A 22,262-nucleotide genomic window follows, 5' to 3' on the forward strand; every position below is an offset into this window, starting at 1 on the left:
AAGATCACACCAAATTGCAAAACGATTTAGGAGGGTTACCTGTATGGTGGGAAAACTGGCAGTTGACCCTTAGTAATGAAAAGTGTGAAGTCATCCACAAGAGTAATAGAAGGATTCCGTTCAACTTCGGTTATGTGATAAATCAGTCAAATCTAAAGGCCATAAATTCAACTAAATCCCTAGGAAATACAATCACGAAAAACATAAATTGGAAAGAACATAGAAAATATTGTGTGGCAGGCAAACCAAAGAGTGCGTTTTATTGGCAGAAGACTTAGAAAATGCAACAGACCTACTAAAAAGACTGCCTACGCTACGCTTGTTCCTCTTCTTTTGGAGTATTGCTGCGCTGTCTGGGATACTTATCAGATAGTATTAACGTAGTACATCGAGAAAGTTCAAAGAAAAGCAGCACGTTTTGTTATTATCGCAAAATAGGGGAGGATTAACGGACGTGATGAAGATTTGTGGTGGACATCATAAAAACAAAGGCGTTTCTCGTTGCGGTGGAATCTTCTCACGAAATTTCAATCAACAACTTTCTCTTCCGAATGCGAAAATATTTTGTTGACGCCCACCTACACAGGGAGAAACGATCATAGTAATAAAATAAGGGAAATCAGAGGTCGGACGGAAAGGTATAAGTGATATTTTTCCGTGCGCTCTTCGAGATTGGAATAATACAGTATTATCGTGAAGGTGGTTCGATGAGTCTTGTTTCAGGAATTTAAGCGTGATTTGCAGAGCATCCACGTAGATATAGGTGTAAAAGAGTATGAGGAAGCTGTTCATGAGGCTGTGAGTGAACCTGTACAGTGTTTTAAGCGAATAGCATCAAGAATATTAAACAAAAATAGATCGTGCTGCGTTAAGGACTGTGTGTGTCGTAGAGGTCTTTTGGGAGCTTCGTCTGCAATACTTCGGGAACTTGCCAAGGAGGATTTTCTAGAATACAAGAAAAGTATGAGAATGAATGTGGGGCTGTTTAATGAACCGTATAATTTAATTGAACATAAAAATAAAAGAACGGTGCCTGCCCATCCAAAACTAGAGGCTGCCTTACGACGTTTAGCCAGTGGTGTCATTCGCCAAACTCTAGCCATCATGATTCGAATAGTGGACAAAACAGTTTCAAGTTTTGTGCCGAAGGTACTTACAGCAATTACTACAGTATTAAAAGAATATATCAAGGTAAGACCTCGGAATTTATTGCATACAAACTAGTTAATTCATAGTTTTTGGTACAAGAAAACCCAAGAACGGGTCTGTCTTTAGTATCATGTAATAACCATTTTTAGAAAGAGGAGCCATTCATAGCAATACCTATGCGATAAAAGTATTTCAGAAATGTGCATATATATATTGGAATTGTTGTTCCCAGCTACTGTTCTAACCATACAAGAGGTGATTAAATGAAGTGCATAAATTTCATTTAGTACAATTTATTATTAAATACTGGACGTAGAACAAAACTTATCTCCCAGGCAGTGGCATTTTACTGTAAATGTCTGTATAGAAAATCTCCTTTGGTTATGAATTCGCCATCTGAATCACCAGCGTTGGACGAGGCTCCAGGCACATCGGAGTAGTTGATGTCTGTGGGGCTTCCAACAAGCTTGGTCTGTCTTTTGTCGGCATTGATTTAATATGGTCTTGGCGTGTAAGTCTATTTTTTAAGGGAAGGTCTGTCAACTGAACTGTAACAAATTTCTCTCATTGAGGTCTATTTGAAGTTAATGGGCGTCTCTTGGATATTTTCCTTAACTTCTCAATGACACTCTCAAATTTTGCCACCTTGTTTACATGACTTTTATTTTATTGGTTCAAATGGCTCTGAGCCCTATGGGACTTAACTGCTGAGATCATCAGTCCCCTAGAACTCAGAACTAATTAAACCTAACTAACCTAAGGACATCACACACATCCATGCCCGAGGCAGGATTCGAACCTGCGACCGTAGCGGTCTCGCGGTTCCAGAACCGCACGGCCACACCAGCCGGCTGACTTTAGATATCCCCACAGGAAATAATCGTGACTATTCAGTACAGGTGACCTCGTAGGCCATGGAATAGGACCTACCCTTCCAATCCAGCGACCAGGTAACACAGCATTCTGATGGTTGCTGAGATGCTCACTGAAGTGAGGCGGTGCACCGTCGTGTCGTATCCATATCGTCTCACAAACAGCCAGCAGCACGTTGTCCAACGACTCAGGTAGAACTCTTTCAACGAACCTCAACTACAGGCGGCCAGTCAGACGGCCTATTGGTTCAAGACTTTCTAGTAATAAGACTCGCTCTCCTTGTTTCCTTGCAGCAAATAAAGAATGCACATGTAAATAAAAAGCACACTACTTGTAAACTTGTACGCATGTTAGTTGTAAATGAGCTATGAAAACATAAATGTTAGACAAAGCCGTAGACAAGCTCAGTTCGATATCTCATTAAGCTATCTTTTCCGATCCAAGGTTCCCTACCTCAAATTGTTCAGTGGAGCATTTTCTATGTCCTGTTACAGTTTTACACGCTCTTACGGAAACACCCTATAGAAAGGAGAGCAAGTATTACTCGACCATGATACACTACTGGCCATTAAAATTGATACACCACTAAGATGACGTGCTACAGATGCGAAATTTAACCGACAGGAAGAACATGCTGTGAGATGCAAATGATTAGCTTTTCAGAGCTTTCACACAAAGTTGATGCCGGTGGCGACACCTACAACGTACTGACATGAGGAAAGTTACCAACCGATTTCTCATACACAAACAGCAGTTGACCGGCGTTGCCTGGTGCAACGTTGTTGTGATGCCTCGTGTAAGGAGGAGAAATGCGTACCATCACGTTTCCGACTTTGATAAAGGTCGGATTGAGGACTATCGCGATTGCGGTTTATCGTATCGCGACATTGCTGCTCGCGTTGGTCGAGTTCCAATGGCTGTTAGCAGAATATGGAATCGGTGGGTTCAGGAGGGTAATACGGAACGCCGTGCTGGATCCCAATGCCCTCGTATCACTAACAGTCGAGATGACAGGCACCTTATCCGCATGACTGTAATGGATCGTGCAGCCTCGTCTCGATCCCTGAGTCAACAGATGGGGACGTTATCAAGACAAAAACCATCTGCACGAACAGTTCGACGAAGTTTGCAGCAGCATCAGCTCGCAGACCATGGCTGCGGTTACTCTTGACGCTGCATTACAGGCAGGAGCCCCTGCGAAGGTGTACTCAACGATGAAACTGGGTGCACGAATGGCAAAACGTCATTGTTTCGGATGAATCCAGGTTCTGTTTACAGCATCACGATGGTCGCATCCGTGTTTGGCGACCTCGCAGTGAACGCACATTGGAAGCGTGTATTCGTCATCGCCGTACTGACGTATCACCCGGCGTGATGATTTGGGTTGCCATTGGTTACACGTCTCGGTCACCTCTTGTTCGCATTGACGGCACTTTCAAAAGTGGACGTTACATTTCAGATGTGTTACGACCCGTGGCTCTACCCTTCATTCGATCCCTGCGAAACCCTACATTCCAGCAGGATAATGCACGAACGCACGTAGCAAGTCCTGTACGGGCCTTCCTGGATACAGAAAATGTTCGACTGCTGCCCTGGTCAGCACATTCTCCAGATCTCTCACCAACTGAAAACGTCTGGTCAATGGTGGCCGAGCAACTGAGTCGTCACAATACGCCACTCGCTACTCTTGATGAACTGTGGTATCGTGTTGAAGCTGCATGGGCAGCTGTACCTGTACACGCCATCCAAGCTCTGTTTAGCTCGATGCCCAGGCGTATCAAGGCCGTTGTTCTGGGTACTGATTTCTCAGGATCTATGCACCCAAATTGCGTGAAAATTTAATCACATGTCAGTTCTAGTGTAATATATTTGTCCAATGAATACCCGTTTATCATCTGCATTTCTTCTTGGTGTAGCAATTTTAACGGCCAGTAGTGTATTATTTAACTTGGCCTCACGTGGACGTAGCTGAAAAAACGCGGTGGCGTTACAATAAACAAGTAGGATGGTGGCTAAGGAAAACTCACGGTACTGTAAAAAAAAATGGTTCAAATGGCTCTAAGCACTATGGGACTTAGCATCTGTGGTCATCAGTCCCCTAGAACTTAGAACTACTTAAACCCATCTAATCTAAGGACATCACAAACATCCATGCCCGTGGCGGGATTCGAACCTGCGACCGTAGCGGTCGCGCGGTTCCTGACTGTAGCGCCTAGAACCGCTCGGCCACCCCGGCCGGCTCACGGCACTGTAAAAGATTTAAAGACAGTTATGCTTATAATCCCAAGTGTTTCATCGTGTTCTCTTGAAACAGCACAACAAAAACTCGCGATAAGTCTACTGAAGAGCCCTCACTCCCAGGTGCAATAATACTGCAGTCGAGTCTAACGGCGGGCTCTCACCATTGCCGCAACGTACTCAACGGTTGGGCGTGATGACTATTATTATTCACAGTGGTCCTGAAGGAATGGTCAGTATTGAAGGATATAACAGGAACGATCATTCGGAGACAAAAACGTCCAGTAAACGTGGATGGACATACATGAAGAGCTATGAGCTCTTTGTTCATCTTCGCTATTGCGAAACATGTCTTCTACAGGAAAAATGATCCTAGTTCCGAAGATATGCATTTTAGAGTCCATGTTTACTAGATATATGTTTCTTGGTCTGATGTATACTACGTCCTCCCTCCAAGCAAAAAGCTTGTAGTGGAAGGGATTTGTTTCACAGTATCGAGGATGAAGAAGTACTCGTAGCATTTATGGTACACATTTTAGAGCCCATAGCTACTACACTTTTTTGTTTCGAATGATTTTTTCTGTCATATCCATGATTACTGATCATTCGGACACCATGTCCGCCAGTAAAACGAATGACTGGTTAGCAGTGAACACACACATGTGTAGACCTATAGGGTGATTCTTATTAACTTCTGAGCACTGGAAGTGGCGTAGAAGACGCTGAGACAAGTAATCTTGTATAAGACAAATGGGGTCGCAAATGTCGGGAAGTATCCTCAAAATGGGTGACAAATGCTTAACATGTGACTCACCAGATGACGTACCTCGTCAAACGTGTAGCGAATGGGCTTGTCGAACCTACACTCACCGGGGAGGGGCAGTGCTACACGTCTCTCCGCTACACTACTCTGTTGTCGAACACCTTTTATAATGACCTCTTGTAAAAATGCAGTAAATGAAGCAGGCAAAAAGGAATACAAACGTCTCAAAAATGAGATCGACAGGAAGTGCAAAATGGCTAAGCAGGGATGGCTTGAGGACAAATGTAATGATGTAGGGGTTGTCTCACTAGGGGTAAGATAGATACTGCCTACAGGAAAATTAAAGAGACCTTTGGAGAGAAGAGAACCACTTGTATGAATATCAAGAGCTCAGATGGCAACCCAGTTCTAAGCAAAGAAGGGAAGGCAGAATGGTGGAAGGAGTATATAGAGGGTTTATACAAGGGCGATGTACTTGAGGACAATATTATGGAAATGGAAGAGGATGTAGATGAAGACGAAATGGGAGATAAGATACTGCGTGAAGTGATTGACAGAGCACTGAAAGACCTGAGTCGAAACAAGGCCCCGGGAGTAGACAACATTCCATTTGAACTACTGATGGCCTCGGGAGAGCCAGTCATGACAAAACTCTACCATCTGGTGAGCACGATGTATGAGACAGGCGAAATACCCTCAGACGTCAAGAAGAATATAATAATTCCAATCCCAAAGGAAGCAGGTGCTGACAGATGTGAAAATTACCGAACAATCAGTTTAATAAGCCACAGCTGCAAAATACTAACGCGAATTCTTTACAGACGAATGGAAAAACTGGTAGAAGCCGACCTCGGGGAAGATCAGTTTGGATTCCGTAGAAATGTTGGAACACGTGAGGCAATACTGACCTTACGACTTATCTTAGAAGAAAGGTTAAGGAAAGGCTATTTACAGTTCGTACAGAAACCAGATGGCAGTTATAAGAGCCGAGGGGCATGAAAGGGAAGCAGTGGTTGGGAAAGGAGTAAGACAGGGTTGTAGCCTCTCCCCGATGTTATTCAATCTGTATATTGAGCAAGCAGTAAAGGAAACAAAAGAAAAATTCGGAGTAGGTATTAAAATTCATGGAGAAGAAGTAAAAACTTTGAGGTTCGCCGATGACATTGTAATTCTGTCAGAGACAGCAAAGGACTTGGAAGAGCAGTTGAACGGAATGGACAGTGTCTTGAAAGGAGGATATAAGATAAACATCAACAAAAGTAAAACGAGTATAATGGAATGTAGTCAAATTAATTCGGGTGATGCTGAGGGAATTAGATTAGGAAATGAGACACTTAAAGTAGTAAAGGAGTTTTGCTATTTAGGGAGTAAAATAACCAATGATGGTCGAAGTAGAGAGGATATAAAATGTAGACTGGCAATGGCAAGGAAAGCGTTTCTCAAGAAGAGGAATTTGTTAACAGCGAGTACAGATTTAAGTGTCAGGAAGTCGTTTCTGAAAGTATTTGTATGGAGTGTAGCCATGTATGGAAGTGAAACATGGACGATAACTAGTTTGGACAAGAAGAGAATAGAAGCTTTCGAAATGTGGTGCTACAGAAGAATGATGAAGATAAGGTGGGTACATCACGTAACTAATGAGGAGGTATTGAATAGGATTGGGGAGAAGAGAAGTTTGTGGCACAACTTGACTACAAGAAGGGATCGGTTGGTAGGACATGTTTTGAGGCATCAAGGGATCACAAATTTAGCATTGGAGGGCAGCGTGGAGGGTAAAAATCGTAGAGGGAGACCAAGAGATGAATACACTAAGCAGATTCAGAAGAATGTAGCTTGCAGTAGATACTGGGAGATGAAGAAGCTTGCACAGGATAGAGTAGCATGGAGAGCTGCATCAAACCAGTCTCAGGACTGAAGACCACAACAACAACAACATTGTAAAAGTTACAAAATTATTTTTCTCACTGCAATCAAGCAAAAGCTGTTCTTGTTTTGTGTTTCTTCCCACTGTCCCTTCTCTTTTTGCTTTATTGTGGTTGTGGTCTTCAGTCCTGAGACTGGTTTGACGCAGCTTTCCATGCTAATCTATCCTGTGCACGGTTCTTCATCTGCCAGTACCTACTGCAACCCACATCCTTCTGAATCTGTTCAGTGTATTCATCTCTTGGACTCCCTCTACGATTTTTACCCTCCACGCTGCCCTCCAGTACTAAATTGGTGATCCCTTGATGCCTCGGAAGATGTCCTACCAACCAATCCCTTCTTCTAGTCAAGTTGTGCCACAAACTTCTCTTCTCCCCAATCATGTTCAAAACCTCATTAGTTAAATGATCTACCCATCTAATCTTCAGCATTCTTCTGTAGCACCACATTTCTAAAGCTTCTATTCTCTTCTTGTCCAAACTAGTTATCGTCCATGTTTCACTTCCATACATGGCTACGCTCCATACAAACACTTTCAGAAACGGCTTCCTAACACTTAAAATTATACTCGATGTTAACAAATTTCTCTTCTTCAGAAACGCTTTCCTTGCCATTGCCAGTCTACATTTTATATCCTCTCTACTTCGACCATCATTGGTTATTTTACTCCCTAAATAGCAAAACTCCTTTACTACTTTAAGTGTCTCATTTCCTAATCTAATTCCCTCAGCATCACCCGAATTAATTTGACTACATTCCATTATACTCGTTTTACTTTTGTTGATGTTTATCTTATATCCTCCTTTCAAGACACTGTCCATTCCGTTCAACTGCTCTTCCAAGTCCTTTGCTGTCTCTGACAGAATTACAATGTCATCGGCGAACCTCAAAGTTTTTACTTCTTCTCCATGAATTTTAATACCTACTCTGAATTTTTCTTTTGTTTCCTTCACTGCTTGCTCAATATACAGATTGAATAACATCGGGTAGAGGCTACAACCCTGTCTCACTCCCTTCCCAACCACTGCTTCCCTTTCATGTCCCTCGACTCTTATAACTGCAATCTGGTTTCTGTACAAATTGTAAATAGCCTTTCGTTCCCTGTATTTTACCCCTGCCACCTTCAGAATTTGAAAGAGAGTATTCCAGTCAATACTGTCAAAATCTTTCTCTAAGTCTACAAATGCTAGAAACGTAGGTTTGCCTTTCCTTAAACTAGCTTCTAAGATAAGTCGTAGGGTCAGTATTGCCTCACGTGTTCCAATATTTCTACGGAATCCAAACTGATCTTCCCCGAAGTCGGCTTTTACCAGTGTTTCCATTCGTCTCTAAACAATTCGCATTAGTATTTTGCATCCGTGACTTATTAAACTGATTGTTCGGTAATTTTCACATCTGTCAGCACCTGCTTCCTTTGGGATTGGAATTATTATATTCTTCTTGACGTCTGAGGGTATTTCGCATGTCTCATACATTTTGCCCACCAGATGGTAGAGTTTTGTCAGGACTGGCTCTCCCAAGTCCGTCAGTAGTTCCAATGGAATGTTGTCTACTCTGGGGGCCTTGTTTCGACTGAGGTCTTTCAGTGCTCTGTCAAACTCTTCACGCAGTATCGTATCTCCCATTTCATCTTCATCTACATCCTCTTCCATTTCCATAATGTTTTCCTCTAGTACATCACCCTTGTATAGACCCTCTATATACTCCTTCCACCTTTCTGCTTTCCCTTCTTTGCTAAGAACTGGGTTTCCATCTGAGCTCTTGATGTTCATACAAGTGGTTCTCTTTTCTCCAAAGGTCTCTTTAATTTTCCTGTAGGCAGTATCTATCTTACCGCTAGTGAGATAAGCCTCTACATCCTTACATTTGTCCTCTAGCCATCCCTGCTTAGCCATTTTGCACTTCCTGTCCATCTCATTTTTGAGACGTTTGTATTCCTTTTTTCCTGCTTCATTTACTGCATTTTTATATTTTCTCCTCTCTTCAATTAAATTCAATATTTCTTCTGTTACCCAAGGATTTCAACTAGCCCTCGTCTTTTTTCCTGCTTGATCCTCTGCTGCCTTCACTACTTCATCCCTCAGAGCTACCCATTCTTCTTCTACTGTATTTTTTCCCCCATTCCTGTCAATTGTTCCCTTATGCTCTCCCTGAAACTCTGTACAACCTCTGGTTCTTTCAGTTTATCCAGGTCCCATCTCCTTAAATTCCCACCTTTTTTCAGTTTCTTCAGTTTTAATCTACAGTTCATAACCAATAGATTGTGGTCAGAGTCCACATCTGCCCCTGGAAATGTCTTACAATTTAAAACCTGGTTCCTAAATCTCTGTCTTACCATTATATAATCTATCTGAAACCTGTCAGTATCTCCAGGCTCCTTCCATGTATACAACCTTGTTTTATGATTCTTGAACCAACTGTTAGCTATGATTAAGTTGTGCTCTGTGCAAAATTCTATCAGTCGGCTTCCTCTTTCATTTCTTAGCCCCAATCCATATTCACCTACTACGTTTCCTTCTCTCCCTTTTCCTACTACCGAATTCCAGTCACCCGTGACTATTAAATTTTCGTCTCCCTTCACTATCTGAATAATTTCTTTTATCTCATCATACATTTCTTCAATTTCTTCATCATCTGCAGAGCTAGTTGGCATATAAACTTGTACTACTGTAGTAGGCGTAGGCTTCGTATCTATCTTGGCCACAATAAAGCGTTCACTATGCTGTTTGTAGTAGCTTACCCGCACTCCTATTTTTTTTATTCGTTATTAAACCGACTTCTGCAATACCCCTATTTGATTTTGTATTTATAACCCTGTATTCGCCTGACCAAAAGTCTTGTTCCTGCTGCCACCGAACTTCACTAATTCCTACTATATCTAACTTTAACCTACCCATTTCCCTTTTTGAATTTTCTAAACTACCTGCTCGATTAAGGGATCTGACATTCCACGCTCCGATCCGTAGAACGCCAGTTTTCTTTCTCCTGCTTACAGACTTTATTTAGTAAAGAACATGTAGGTCATTTGTTGGTAGGGATGCAGTTCGTGAAGCTTATATTTATTTACTTCTGGCGCAATACGGTAGGTATTTGTTATACTGTATTTTGCACTTAACCAGCGGAGACCGGGAGACCAAGAATACAATAACAAATATTGCGTCAGTATAACACATAACTCTATAACGAAATTTAAAAAAAAGGGAAAAAATTGCCTGCGAGACTCAAGACTCGAACCCCGAGCCCCATGCTTTAAAATCGAGCACTTAGGCCCAGAGCCACACCAGAGTGATCAGTTGATTTGGGTTGGGACGATCAGGTACAACTGACCGATAGGTTCCACCACTGCAAGTCTGGCGATGTATGTCACCTGGTGATGTCACGTTTCCAACATGTGACAACCACTTTTGGAGTATTTTGCGACATTTCCCTTACTTTTAATTACATGTCTCAGTGTCATCTTCGTCGCTTCACACACTTTCGATGCGGTAGCGAATCTATGACCTGAGCAGAAGAAAGCGTGACATGAGAATGAAGTTCTCTAAATCGTGATTAAATATTAAAGTAAATTTTCAGCAGTGTTGGAAAAACTTACAGAAATGACTTATAAGCTACACAAGCAACGCAAGTTGCCATGACCAAAAGAAAATGCTGCAGAAATTGCTCGCTATTCGGTCGCAGGGACATAACAGTGATGTTGCTCTGTGGCCTGGTTTTGTTTGACGCAGCACACATGTTTTACTATAGTGGAGTTCGAATAAACAAGAATACAAGCATTTTGTTTGTGATGAACAGAATTTGTGTGTTCTTCGTCTCAAGAGTGGGCTATAACTTGGAACTTATTCCAGACGTCATTCCTCCTCTAACGCAACACGTATTTTGTAACTGTATACACTCCACTAGTAAATTTTCGTCTTTCACCCTTCACTGTCTCATAAACCGCCGATTCGTTAAAGGCAAGATGATCCCGACAATCGGTCATTTCACCTTGTCAGTGCTAGTGACGACTAGGCATAGACTCGTCCTAGCTGCGGTAAGAGAGAACGAGTCGCGGAGTACGAAACGACCGCGGAGTCATAGTTCTCAGGTTCGTCATACTTGCGGAACTACAATGGAAAAGGAGGAAGGCGGTCGTTGTAGCACTGATGTAACAGCGGGGCGTCTTGGTTTGTAAAGTACACAGCCCGCAACATTAGGCTCACACTAGCTCTGTTTCTGATCTCTAAAAGTGACAAAAATTGATTTCGTTTGTGTGTCTTGAAATTATGACCGAAACCAAAGACTGAAAGCTTCACTAGTCTGCTAAATTCAAAGATGAAGCTCAGAAAGTTAACAGTTGACTCGAATGGAGCAAATCGCAGCGATTGCTTCATTCTGTTGCTGTTGTCGATGGCTGTACTATTGGAATCGAGGCTTCATTCACGCGTAGGACGCCGAAGTCAACGCTCGCAATTTGTGTTTGAACTCTACTATTTCTGTGCCGGCAGTTTCGCCAGTGCAATTACTGACCACGCTTTCAGCATCTCACAAACGGGACACAGTTGCACTGAGAACGGTTCTGGCGCGAATAGAAGCTGCCTGCAGCTGTCAGCAGGCAATAGCGCTGCACACAGAGACCGGGCAAATGGCTTTCTCTCTGGGTCCCAGTCGTGCCTGTCTTTCAGTTGCATGTAATGTGAACCGCAAATGTAGCATCTCAGCAGCTTTTGTGCAGTTAGATATTTCAGATACGGGCTGTGGCGCTTTGAGTACTTGTCTAAAGATAGCAACGCTTTGCCTTCATACCATCAGAAACTTGTTGTGGATTGGAGCGTGCCATCAGAAACATATTGTGGATGGGAGTAAACATTTTTGTAATCTTTGAAAGCCTTATTGCAAATTTTCGAGTTTCGTGTTCGGCTCACTACCAATAAATCCGTTTTCCTACAATGACGCAAATGTGAAGCCTTAAATAATGAACTCCTTAACACAATGCTGGCTGAGTAATACGAGGGGTGATCAGAAACTAAGGTTACAAAGCCTGCAGTGAAACGTGTCGAAATTACACTACTGGCCATTACAATTGCTACACCACGAAGATGACGTGCTACACACGCGAAATTTAACCGACAGGAAGAATATGCTGTGATATGCAAATGATCAGCTTTTCAGAACATTCACACAGGATTGGCGCCGGTGGCGACACCTACAACGTGCTGCCATCAGGAAAGTTTCCAACCGATTTCTCATACACAAACAGTAATTGACCGGCGTTGCCTGGTGAAACGTTGTTGTGATGCCTCGTGTATGGAGGAAAAATGCGTAACATCAAGTTTCCGACTTTGATAAAGGTCGGATTGTAGCCTATCGTGATTGCGGTTTATCGTACCACGACATTGCTGCTCGCGTTGGTCGAGATCCAATGACTGTTAGCAGAATATGGAATCGGTGGGTTAAGGAGGGTAATACGGAACGCCTTGGTGGATCCCAATGGCCTCGTATCACTAACAGTCGAGATGACAGGCATCTTATCCGCATGGCTGTAGCGGATCGTGCAGCCACGTCTCGATCCCTGATTCAACGGATGGGGACGTTTGCAAGACGACAACCATCTGCACGAACAGTTCGACGACGTTTGCAGCAGCATGAACTATCAGCTCGGAGACCATGGCTGCGGTTACCCTTGACGCTGCATCACCGACAGGAGCGCTTGCGATGGTGTACTCAACAACGACCCTGGGTGCACGAACGGCAAAACGTCATCTTTCCGGATGAATCTAGGTTCTCTTTACAGCATCATGATGGTCGCATCCGTGTTTGGCGACATCGCGGTGAACGCACATTAGAAGCGCGTATTCGTCATCGGCATACTGGCGTATCACCCAGCGTGATGGTGTGGGGTACCATTGGTTACACGTCTCGGTCACCTCTTGTTCGCATTGACGGCACTTTGAACAGTGGACGTTTCATTTCAGATGTGTTACGACCCGTGGCTCTACCCTTCATTCGATCCCAACGACCCCCTACATTTCAGCAGGATAATGCACGACCGCATTTTGCATGTCCTGCACGGGCCTTTCTGGTTACAGAAAATGTTCTACTGCTGCCCTGTCCAGCACATTCTCCAGATCTCTTACCAATTGAAAACGTCTGGTCAATGGTGGCCGAGCAACTGGGTCGTCATAATACGCCAGTCACTACTCTTGATGAACTGTGGTATCATGTTGAAGCTGCATGGGCAAGCCATCCAAGCTCTGTTTCACTCAATGCCCAGGCGTATCAAGGCCGTTATTACGGCCAGAGGTGGTTATTCTGGGTACTGATTTCTCAGGATATATGCACCCAAATTGCGTGAAAATGTAATCACATTTCATTTCTAGTACATTATATCTGTCCAATGAATCCCCGTTTATCATATGCATTTCTTCTTGCTGTAGCAATTTTAATGGCCAGTAGTGTATTTCATATAACCAACACAGTACAGACAGGTTATTTTTCGACATGATCTCCATATTGGTTTAGGCACGTTTCGCTTCGTGGTATGTCTGAATGTAGCTTCTCGGTATAAATTCTGTCATTTCGTGTTCAGTCACGTGGGTGGGAAGTGTTTCACCTCTCAGTCAGCCGCGCGGGGTAGCTGCGCGGTCTACGGCATCTTGCCACGGTTCGCGTGGATTCCCGCGTCGGAGGTTCAAGTCCTCCCTCGGCCATGGGCGTGTGTGTTGTCCTTAGCGTAACTTAGTTTCAGTTAGATTAAGCAGTGTGTAAGCCTAGGGGCCGATGACTTCAGCAGTTCGGTCACATAGGAATTTACCACCACCTTATCTTTTGCCGCGAATCGTCGGCCTCCTAGAGGCTCCAAGAGCACGTCATCTTCCTTCACGACAACACCTGACCTCATACAGCCAAGAACACCACCAGGCTGCTGAATCACTTTCTTTGGGACATCACCTACCACCCTCCCTACATCCCGGACCTCGCTCCAAGCCACTAAGCTGAACATTCAAGGGCAGGATTTTCACCAGGAGGGTATGTTAAACACATGGCACGAAGCGTGTAAACCGATATGGAGACTGTGTATTATCAGATATATGAGGTAAAATGTACACGTTTTAGAGCAGGCATTGTAACCGCAGTTTCTGATCACTCGTCGCTCTCTTGTATTTCCTTGCAGGTGGATTACGTGGAATAAAATATCGTCTTTATGCAAGCTTATTTTCAGAACAGAAAAAAGCCGTTCCTAGACATGACGCATGGTGAGATTACATGACCTGTATTGGCAGAGCAGTTTCTGATATGAGGCAACACTAGGTGACCGCCAAGGGCGGGAAAATTCTAGGGCTGGTTCAAATGGCTCTGAACACTATAGGACTTAACATCTGAGGTCATCAGTCCCCTAGAACTTAGAACTACTTAAACCTAGCTAACCTAAGGACATCACACACATCCATGCCCGAGGCAGCATTCGAACCAGCGACCGTAGCGGTCGCGCGGTTCCAGACTGAAGCGCCTAGAACCGCTCGGCCACACCGGCCGGCAAAGTTCTAGGGATGGCAAAGGGCTGACAAAGTTAATTTCCAATTAGACAGTGAAAAGAATTCATCAAATGAGGAGAAAACCTCAAAACTAAAGCAGCCGCTGATAACGGCTGTAGAACTCTCAATAGAAAATGCAGATGGATCATTTATTTAATCGCGAGAAAGTAGATGCTGAAAAAGATAAGATTTATCGCTCATTAATTATTGCAATTAAAACAAAACGAAACAAGATCACGGTTATACAGGTGACCTAGTTTGATGTTCGGCATGTCTCTTATGAGCATAACATAATTTTTAAATTCAAGGAAAATTTCGTACACACCAGAAAATAGTTCCATACATTTATTAGCCAACCTTATAACTAATTGATGCAAAATTTGGTTTCACTGGTATTTTCAGTTAAGTTCTAGTTTAAAATGTTCGGCACACTTTTCCTATATCTGTTCTTTTGGGAAATTTCAAAAACTTAGGACTGAAAATAAGAAACGTAGGATAATTGTCGTTCTCAATCAGCTTGAAAGGAAATGAGGATAAAGCTTGAAAATTGTGGACAATCCGCAGAAAATGAGGACTTCTGGTCACATTAGTTTAATGATTAAAATTATAATAGTAGATTTGCATTGTTGAGTCGTTGAACATTGGTGCTGGTGAAGGGGAAGGGGATATCAGAGAAACCGACGGTAGTATAAATGAGAGAGCGTCGTTTTTTAATTCTCACCAAGGGTGGCAAAACAGCTAGCTAGCAACGGTCTGTGTATTGGCTGAGCGAGGTGGAGCAGTGGTTAGCACGCTGGACTCAGATTCGGGAAGAGTTCAAATCCGCAAATGCTGGGATGGTTCCTACAAAGGTCACGGCCAGTCTCCTTCCCCGTCCCTTACAAAACAACCCGAGCTTGTGATCCTACACTAATGACCTCGTAGTCGATGGGACGTTAGACCGTAACCTTGCTCTCTTCCTTGACGATGGATGTTGTGTGTGCCTAACGTTACTAGAACTACTCAGATGCTGATTGCAAAGCAGCCTGTCAAGCTTACCGCCATCTTTCGGACTTGAAAAACTCTAATGATTGGCATGAGGGACATGGAAGCATCACAACGAGAGACCACTTAGACACTTGGCTGTAGTGCTATGATTGCAGAACGAGTAGCACCATTCTGTCAGGACAATAGTGAGGCAAGAAGCGTAGACAGGGGTCCTTCCAGAACAACTACACCACGAGAAGGTCGTAGACTTGTTAGTCTGATTCTAACAATTAGACAGATGACAACGCCGGATTACCGGCCAGAGATTACAGGCAAAGCGTCAACTCTCAACTTTCGCGAACCGGTTATGGAAAGGTGCCTTGAGATTCAGATTTCCTATGTGCTTTTTTCCGCTGGCACCGTACTACGGACAACTGAAATTTTCATGAAGTACAACCAGTATGGCCGGCCGGAGTGGCCGAGTGGTTCTAGGCGCTTCAGTCTGGAGCCGCGCGACCGCTACGGTCGCAGGTTCGAATCCTGCCTTGGGCATGGATGTGTGTGATGTCCTTAGGTTAGTTAGGTTTAAGTAGTTCTAAGTTCTAGGGGACTGATGACCTCAGCAGTTAAGTCCCATAGTGCTCAGAACCATTTGAACCATTTTGAACAACCAGTATGAATGAGGACATTAATAGGAAATCGGCGGGGTGATCAGTAACGAGTCTCGGTTCCGTTCTTGGTGGTCATATCGATGTCATCCGAAGATGAAATGGTGAAAAGTCACAGAAAGAAGGGTTTATGGAGAACCATAACTTTCTTAGAATAATGGTATAGTCGGGTAATGTATATGGCAACAGTCTGATTTAGCAATTGTAAAGGAGGGAGGGGGAATGTTTGCCAGCAATAGGCAAGAATGGTAAACCCTGTTATCATACCCGTCGTGATGTAGGTAAGAAGTTGCATATTTTGGCAAAATAATGCAAGGCCCCACAAACACCTTGGTGTATGCAAGGATCCTTGAATGTCCTGCCCAGTCCTTTGATAGGTCACCTGCAAAGCACGTCTGAGATGTGGCGCAAAGATGAATATTTTCATAGCAGCCTCCAGCCAGTAGTCTTCATGAACTTAGAAGACGGAAAATTCTGAGGCGCTGCCTTCCTTTAGTCATTATTCCTGTTTCGACGTTTAATGAGGCGGTTTGGCAGTAATTGCCAAGCCGGCCGGTGTGGCCGTGCGGTTCTAGGCGCTTCAATCTGGAACCGCGTGACCGCTATCGCAGGTTCGAATCCTGCCTCGGGCATGGATGTGTGTGATGTCCTTAGGTTAGTTAGGCTTAAGTAGTTCTAAGTTCTAGGGGACTGATGACCAGAGATATTAAGTCCCATAGTGCTCAGAGCCATATTTGAACCAAGCCAGTAATTGCCAAGGCATCTAGTTGCACTGCGTAATTAGAAGCCTTCTGTTGTCTAATACAACGTATTATGTACTTTGCCTGCTCCGGGATTATGTGGGGAGAGAGACGCTGTTCTTAGAGCTACCAAAGTGCCACATTAATGTATCAGTTTTTGGGTGCGACGTAAGTCGCCGGCCGCAGGCAGAATTGCAGAGAGTAAGTGAGGGCTGGTAGCCGCATTCACGTCACGGGAGATGTTTGCGCATGGAGTAGGGCGACACCACAGTGAATTAAGTAAGGTGTACTGTTCCCAATGATAGCTGTACTGCTTTTTAGACTTTCAGGCCCTCTCACATGACTGGTCGGAGCCCTCAAAAGTGTTCCTTGTTAGGAGAGAAACGTTTCGGAATCTGTAGATACGAGGGCAGTTCAATAAGTAATGCAACACATTTTTTTCTCGGCCAATTTTGGTTGAAAAAACCGGAAATTTCTTGTGGAATATTTTCAAACATTCCCGCTTCGTCTCGTATAGTTTCATTGACTTCCGACAGGTGGCAGCGCTGTACGGAGCTGTTAAAATGGCGTCTGTAACGGATGTGCGTTGCAAACAACGGGCAGTGATCGAGTTTCTTTTGGCGGAAAACCAGGGCATCTCAGATATTCATAGGCGCTTGCAGAATGTCTACGGTGATCTGGCAGTGGACAAAAGCACGGTGAGTCGTTGGGCAAAGCGTGTGTCGTCATCGCCGCAAGGTCAAGCAAGACTGTCTGATCTCCCGCGTGCGGGCCGGCCGTGCACAGCTGTGACTCCTGCAATGGCGGAGCGTGTGGACACACTCGTTCGAGATGATCGACGGATCACCATCAAACAACTCAGTGCTCAACTTGACATCTCTGTTGGTAGTGCTGTCACAATTGTTCACAAAAATCTGAACGAACTTCTACTTCTTCATGACAACGCAAGCCCTCACACAAGTCTTCGTACCCGAGAGGAGCTCACAAAACTTCAGTGGACTGTTCTTCCTCATGCACCCTACAGCCCCGATCTCGCACCGTCGGATTTCCATATGTTTGGCCCAATGAAGGACGCAATCCGTGGGAGGCACTACGCGGATGATGAAGAAGTTATTGATGCAGTACGACGTTGGATCCGACATCGACCAGTGGAATGGTACCGTGCAGGCATACAGGCCCTCATTTCAAGGTGGCGTAAGGCCGTAGCATTGAATGGAGATTACGTTGAAAAATAGTGTTGTGTAGCTAAAAGATTGGGGAATAACCTGGTGTATTTCAATGCTGAATAAAACAACCCCTGTTTCAGAAAAAAAAATGTGTTGCATTACTTATTGAACTGCCCTCGTATATACCAGCCTCATGGCCGAGGATCCTTTTTTCAGAGAACTGTATATGCTAGCATCGTAAAACGTTTCTCCTCTGAATCTGAGATTGTCTCGCTCTGCTGGATGCCCGACAGCTCGCCGCCGACTTCTCTTCGTACGTTTGGTTCCCATGCCGAGTGATTTACCACACATGCTAAGGATACATGTCACAATTGGGAACCAGACGGCGTCGACAGAGAAGTACTGGTGGGGTCAGTAACTTTTAGTGGGAAGTCATTGTATCTGGGACAGTGACTTTTGCCTGTCTTCTGGAGACAGACTGTGCACCGATTTTTGATTATGTGATCGGCATTTTGGAATCATGGAATCTTGCCAGACTCAACTGGTAGGTTGAGGGTTTACAGGGGCTCCGCATGGGGTACTTGTTGGAAGAAAGGGACTGGAAGGATTTTGAGGTAGTTCGTTCGGGGACGGTCTGGTGTATGCGTCAGAGAGTTGATCCGGGGACACTGACTGAGGAACTTGGTTCAGCGACGCTGAGCAGGAGAGTTCGTACACCGTCGGCGATAGAGGCGAAGTCCACCGTTCGAGTCTGAGCAAGGGCGTCTTGGTTGCTGACTGGCAGATTTTTCGCAGCGCCGAACACGGGACTCACTCACGACAGGCAGCCGTCTGTGGTGAGCATCTCTGCAGATCCGGCACATAGAGCAATTTCCGTGTTGCTTTCCGCCTCTCATGTCCTTTCGACTTGCGGCAGCAGTTGTTCAATCAGTACATGTACCATAGGCCTTCAGTTCAATGGTTCACATTCACTGTCACGTCAGCTAGAGTCAGCCAGATAGCGACACCGTTGCTGCAAAAATAGGGAGTCGCCTTGCTAAGATTTCCATCCAGTCACAAAACTGCACTTTTCCAATTAAATAAATCAATCCTTTCAATGAATAGCCTTTGTTATTTCAATAAAAAAATATACATTGTTCATTTAGTAACTGAAATGTCAGTGGACGCCTCAGGATAAAGGAACAACTAAACCGGCATGGGAAGGTGCGTGTCATTTATCACAAGCCACTTGTTATTTCAAAAGAGTTCAACAATATTTTATTGTACAGATAAATCTTATAATTCAGTTACTTGACAAAACACATTTACACTGAATCCTCTTATTCGATCTTACCACCTTAAATATAGAATATTGCTCAAACATACATTAAAATGGAAACTCTTCAATTTAGATTTGCAATTAAACAGAACAGCCATAGGTCCAATATAAATAAATCAAAATTGTTTGTAATACTGGCCAAAGATAATCACAATTCTAAAAACATATTTGATCAATCAGAGAAGGCTATCTGGCAAAAGACGTTTCTTCTGAATTCTTTTACTCCATCTTACCACCATAGATATAGAGTATTCAACAAACATGCATAAAAATGGAAACTGCTCGTTTCATATCTATAGATAAATTACATACAATGGGTTTAATTTAAATAAACAAACAAGATAAATATCTCATAACCCTGGCCAAAGCGAATCACGTAATTTTGAAAACTTATGTAATGGATCAAGAAAAGTTATTTGGCATAATCAAGAAATGTAGTAAAATAGTATTCAACAACTGAACATTACGTCAATATTAGAACTACTCGGTAAAAAAATAAATACACTTCAGACAGGGAAACCACGGAAGGTGCAGGTGCGGCAGGCCTAGTCTAAATAACATGGAAAAATAACGGGCATTAATGGGCAAGTTAACGCCCTATTGCTACGAGATAGATGCTCAACTAATAAAGAATGCCGTTGCAAACTAGGAGGCCGTGACGTCTCAGGGGCTATGGTGAGGCGGGAAGCGGCGCGGCGCCCGCGCTCACGTACACAACCGACGCGAACAGGCTACGCTCGGTAGACCGGCGGGTAACAAACGGGACCCAAGAGCAGCGCCTCCAAACGCTACGAACAGCTCGGAAGGCATAGAGAAAACAATCAAACATATACAGGGTGTTTCAAAAATGACCGGTATATTTGAAACGGCAATACAAACTAAACGAGCAGCGATAGAAATACACCGTTTGTTGCAATATGCTTGGGACAACAGTACATTTTCAGGCAGACAAACTTTCGAAATTACAGTAGTTACAATTGTCAACAACAGATGGCGCTGCGGTCTGGGAAACTCTATAGTACGATATTTTCCACCTATCCACCATGCGTAGCAATAATATGGCGTAGTCTCTGAATGAAATTACCCGAAACCTTTGACAACGTGTCTGGCGGAATGGCTTCACATGCAGATGAGATGTACTGCTTCAGCTGTTCATTTGTTTCTGGATTCTGGCGGTACACCTGGTCTTTCAAGTGTCCCCACAGAAAGAAGTCACAGGGGTTCATGTCTGGCGAATAGGGAGGCCAATCCACGCCGCCTCCTGTATGTTTCGGATAGCCCAAAGCAATCACACGATCATCGAAATATTCATTCAGGAAATTAAAGACGTCGGCCGTGCGATGTGGCCGGGCACCATCTTGCATAAACCACGAGGTGTTCGCAGTGTCGTCTAAGGCAGTTTGTACCGCCACAAATTCACGAAGAATGTCCAGATAGCGTGATGCAGTAATCGTTTCCGATCTGAAAAATGGGCCAATGATTCCTTTGGAAGAAATGGCGGCCCAGACCAGTACTTTTTGAGGATGCAGGGACGATGGGACTGCAACATGGGGCTTTTCGGTTCCCCATATGCGCCAGTTCTGTTTATTGACGAAGCCGTCCAGGTAAAAATAAGCTTCGTCAGTAAACCAAATGCTGCCCACATGCATATCGTCGTCATCAATCCTGTGCACTATATCGTTAGCGAATGTCTCTCGTGCAGCAATGGTAGCGGCGCTGAGGGTTTGCCGCGTTTGAATTTTGTATGGATAGAGGTGTAAACTCTGGCGCATGAGACGATACTTGGACGTTGGCGTCATTTGGACCGCAGCTGCAACACGGCGAACGGAAACCCGATGCCGCTGTTGGATCACCTGCTGCACTAGCTGCACGTTGCCCTCTGTGGTTGCCGTACGCGGTCGCCCTACCTTTCCAGCACGTTCATCCGTCACGTTCCCAGTCCGTTGAAATTTTTCAAACAGATCCTTTATTGTATCGCTTTTCGGTCCTTTGGTTACATTAAACCTCCGTTGAAAACTGCGTCGTGTTGCAACAATACTGTGTTCTAGGCGGTGGAATTCCAACACCAGAAAAATCCTCTGTTCTAAGGAATAAACCATGTTGTCTACACCACACTTGCGCGTTGTGAACAGCACACGCTTACAGCAGAAAGACGACGTACAGAATGGCGCACCCACAGACTGCGTTGTCTTCTATATCTTTCACATCACTTGCAGCGCCATCTGTTGTTGAAAATTGTAACTACTGTAATTTCGAAAGTTTGTCCGCCTGAAAATGTACTGTTGTCCCAAGCATATTGCAACAAACGGTGTATTTCTATCGCTGCTCGTTTAGTTTTTATTGCCATTTCAAATATACCGGTCATTTTTGAAACACCCTGTATAAATCATGCATAATAATCATGGAACATATGAATATGCTTAGCCCAAAATAAAAGCTCAACGTGAGTGTGGCCCCAAACCCCAAACAAACCTTACGTGTAGAGCCCAGAATTTTACAAAGGAATTATTAATGGTTAACCGGTTAATCTCACAATAATAAAACAATTTAATCTAATAATTACACTGAACACTCTGTCACATCAACGTAAGTGCCTTAGAAGGTAACGGCCGGCCGGAGTAGCCGTGCGGTTCTAGGCGCTACAGTCTGGAGCCGAGCGACCGCTACGGTCGCAGGTTCGAATCCTGCCTCGGGCATGGATGTGTGTGATGTCCTTAGGTTAGTTAGGTTTAATTAGTTCTAAGTTCTAGGCGACTGATGACCTCAGAAGTTAAGTCGCATAGTACTCAGAGCCATTTGAACCATTTAGAAGGTAACAGGCAAATTTTTAGGGCTACCCCTCAAACAACTACAATCTTTATCATATTTGAAACAATAAATTAATTTTTCTGGAAGGGTCGAAAGTGTCGTGTGGAACCGAAGGCACTCTTGCGCAAGACGACCAATT

Source organism: Schistocerca cancellata, chromosome 2 (assembly GCF_023864275.1).
Source record: "Schistocerca cancellata isolate TAMUIC-IGC-003103 chromosome 2, iqSchCanc2.1, whole genome shotgun sequence".
NCBI classification, from domain to species: Eukaryota; Metazoa; Arthropoda; class Insecta; order Orthoptera; family Acrididae; genus Schistocerca; species Schistocerca cancellata.